This window comes from Echinops telfairi, unplaced genomic scaffold (genome assembly GCF_000313985.2).
Source record: "Echinops telfairi isolate 266 unplaced genomic scaffold, ASM31398v2 ScPeMD7_7469;HRSCAF=8507_0, whole genome shotgun sequence".
NCBI classification, from domain to species: Eukaryota; Metazoa; Chordata; class Mammalia; order Afrosoricida; family Tenrecidae; genus Echinops; species Echinops telfairi.
This window is the reverse complement of record NW_022111372.1, coordinates 36,621,451-36,625,592: the sequence shown is the minus strand read 5'-3', so window position 1 is coordinate 36,625,592 and position 4,142 is coordinate 36,621,451.

Genomic DNA, 4,142 nt, shown 5'->3' with positions numbered 1-4,142 from the left:
CACCCCTGGTCCTGAGGGGTTCATCTGTCCTAGATTCCCTGTGTTTCCAATTCCCATCTGTACCGCTGTGCATCCTCTGGTCTAACCAGGTCTGCAAGGCAGAATTGGGGTCCTGGTAGTTGGGGGGAGGAAGCGTTTAAGAACTAGAGGAAGGTTGGGTTCATTGCTATACTGTACCCTAAGTGACTCATCTCCCCACTACCCCTCTGCAAGGTATGTCCAGTTGTCTGGAGATGGGCATTGGGTCTCAATCATGTGCGCCACCCTCATTGACGAGAATATGATTCTTCCCCCCCACCCCCCTTTGGTGTTTGAAGCCTGGTCCCTTTGGCCCTTCATGATCACACATGTTGGTGTGCTGCATCCATGTGGGCTTTGTTGCTTCAGGACTAGATGGCCGCTTGTTTACTTTCAAGCCTTTTAAGTCCCCAGACACTATAGGTCTCAATAGCCGGGCACCATCAGCCTTCTTCACACTTACTTATGCACACATTTCGTCTTCAGCATTTATGTGTGGAGGTGAATTCTATGAGAAATGGGTAATTGACCCTATAACAGTACAGGGGTTGGGGATGCCAGCCTCTTTAATCACGTATCCCTTATTTCTTTAAAAAACTTCACTTGTTCTGAAAAAGTTGATGAATGCATTTTGTGTGTGTGTGTGTATATACATATATGTACTGGAAGAAGAATGGACAGAGCCCTTCCCTGGAAGTGAAGATGGTGGGACTTCATCTCACCGGCTTTGAACATGTTATCAGGACAGACTAATTGTTGGAAAAGGACACCGTGCTTGGTAAAGTTGAGGGTGAAGGAGAGGAAGAGCCTCAGATAGATTGGCACAGGGGCTACAATAATGGGCTCAAACCTAACCGTTGTGAGGATGGCTCAGGACGGCTGTGTTTCACTGTCAGACGGAGGGTCAGTATGAGTCAGAACAGTAACATGCAGTCTGCTAATTAGAATACAAAGGGGACTTACATAAGTCCAAGTGCAAGCCCTGGGTGTAAAATGTGCATCCCGCTGCAAACAAGTCCGTTTGAACCCAAGTGGAAGTGGGAGCTATCTGCTCTGGTAAAGATTCACAGCCTTGGAGACCCTGGGGAGTAATGAGTTCTACAAAACACCTAACCGTGTAACTCACTGTCTTGCCACAGCCATGTCCTTGTGGTCTAGGATCAACCTGCCTTATCTCTGAGGCATGCCTGTAACTTTGTAGCAAATCCATGCCTGAAAATCTCAAGTATTTCTAGACCCTGTATTAAGTACTGTAGAATCAAACGGAGAAGGGCTGTTGAAACATCTTTAAATAAGGTACCAGCACATTTCATTCAGCATTTCTCTTTAATTATCTTGTTATTGCTTATAGCATTTTTTGCTTGCTGTTTTAAGGGGAGCATTTCAAACAAGTTTACTGTGTGGGTTCAGTCCTCTGGAAGAAGACGTCACGTTTAGTAAAGGAGCAGAGAAAGGCCCTCGAGGAGATGGGTTGACGGGCTGAAACAACAAAGAGCAATCTGAGTAGTTGAGTGTAGTACAGGGCTAGGTGGTGGTTCCTTCTGTTTCCGTCAGATGGGTCGCTATGAGGTGGAACACCTAACCACAACCACACAGTAATAGGGAGTCCTTGGGTGGCCGTGATGGTTACGCACTTAGATACTGAAAGTCTGATGGTGGGAACCTGTCCCAGATTGCCTCCGAAGCAAGGTGGCCTGGCTGGCTGCTTGCAAAAGTCCCTGGCACCCGGCTGTGGCTTGGCAGCCAATGTGTACCTTGAGTTGAGTCAGACTCCGTGACACCACAGTATAGAGTGGATTTGCCCCTTGTTGAGGTCGCACATTGCCGGGTCTTCTCTCCTATGGTGGGCTCAAACAGCCAGCCTTTTGATTTGCAGCTGAGTACTTTGCTGAAAGGTTTATTGATAGACGCATAATCACCCTGCTGATTAGAGTTGCTTCCTTCGAATGAACTGAGCGTTAGCAAAAAGAGTGGTGATTGGTAGTTGCAGTGTGGACACTTGGTGGCTAGCTAGCACCCTCCAGTCCCCACGCAGGATTGCTTTTTATACCAGAAGGGAATGCAACTCATGGTGTATTTGAAATGGGAAAAGGAGAAGTCACGTCTCCATCCAAAGTACAGAAAACCAAGAACAACATTACCAATCTGATCATGACACCTGTGTAATTAAAAGTAGGGCGCTGGCCCTGCACTGAGGGAGCAGAAGGGACTTCACTGTGTGTTTAGAAGAGTTTGGGTTGGTTTCTCAAGACAAACCTGGTGGTCAGCATCGGATTCCCAGCTTTCGGTCTGCCAGATAGGACTTTTAAAAGCTTCATCTCATCAAATTTCACTACCATTTTGTGAAAGGGCATCTCCATTGTTTCATGAGGACATTTCCCCAAACAAGTGCAGAATGTTCAATACTTAAAACTATAAATGGCTAAGCTTGCATTTCTAACAAATAAGAACTTGTTTTTAACGAATTCTCAGAGGAAAGAACAGCCATTGAATAGTTTAGCTTTATGGGAAAACCCCTACAATGTCTCATTTGTCCTATTTCCTTGGGTTGGGGTTTGGGGGCCATTAGCCACCATCACGCTATGCACGTGGCCAGAAGTGGTGGCGATGTAGCAAAGGCCTCCGTGGAACTGCCAGTCTTCCCACTGGCATATCAGAAACATGCTCCGGAAGACCGGTTCTGACCCGTGTTTCCAACGGTTGCTTCGTGTAAGAGACAGCTAATGTTAGAAGGTCAATTACTCTGAGAAAACTCACAGATCCAGAGAAGTAACTTGGGAAGGGGTCTGGGAGAGGTCAGTCAAAAGGGCATGGTGTCAAATCTCAGGGCCCGTGGAGGTAACAGTGCTGGAATTGGACCATGGAGAAGAAATTCCCTTCTCTGCCAATCTATACATCGGCATAGGGCATTGTAACTCACAGAACAGAGCAGGAAGAAAAAGGGCCCTTTGGAGCAGGCTCCTTAATGTACCTGTACCCCACTTGCCCCTTTGAGGAACAGGAACATGTACTCATTTTATAATAGAGGGCGGTTTTGGAGATGGGAACATTTTGACCTGGGTGTCCCAGTCTGCTATGGGCTGCTAGCAATAAATAATATAATCCCACTTCAACAACATGTAGATGACACAACCTTGCTTATAAGGAGGACTTGAAGCACGAACCTGCCTTCTTCAGTATGGATTACAACTCTATGAAGAAGACCGAAATCCTCACAACTGGACCAATAGGTGACATGATAAATGGAGAAAGGAGTGAAGTTAAGGCTTTCATCTTGCTTGGATCCACAATAAAGCTACAGTCAAGAACACAGATGGCATATTGCATTGGGTAAAGGTGCACAAAAACTCTTTAAAGTGTTGAAAAGCAAGGATGTTACTTTGAGGACTAAGGTGCATCTGACCCAAGCCATGGTTTCAATTGCCTCGAAGGCATGGGAAAGTTGGACATTGAATCAGGAAGACTGAAGAAGGATCAATGCATTTGAATCATGGTGCTGCCGACAATTATTGGAACAACCATGGACTGCCAAAAGGACAGACAAATCTGTCTTGGATTAAGTAAGGCCAGAGTGCTTCTTAGAGGCAAGGATGGTGTGTTAGTCTGGGTAGACTAGAGAAACAAATCTTGGGAGACTCGTGTATAAGAAAGAGCTTTATATAAAAGAGTAATATATATTTTTAAAAAATCCCAGGCCAGTCCAGATCAAATCCATAAGTCGAATATTACCCCTCATGTCGATACTAGTCCATAAATTCCTCTGTAGACTCACAAAACACATGCAATGACACAATGCAGGAAGATCACAGGCCAGTGGGTGGAAAATCTTGTGGATCCAGTGGTGGTGGAAGCATCTCAGCGCTGGTGTGGGTGTCCACATGGCTCCTTCATTTCCAGGGCTCTTGCTGCCATCAGCGTAGCTCCATGTGACTTTTCAACAGACAAGTGTAGCAGAGAGAGTGTCTCCCACCTCCAGGGAGGAAGATAGGGGTTCCCAGAATCCTCAGAAGAAGGCCATGTCCACACAGGGGCAACATTGGCTATGACCACCCCTCCGCAAGTTGACAGGAAATTATGTAACTGCCACAGATGGCAACACTTCATCTCACGTACTACTTTGGACA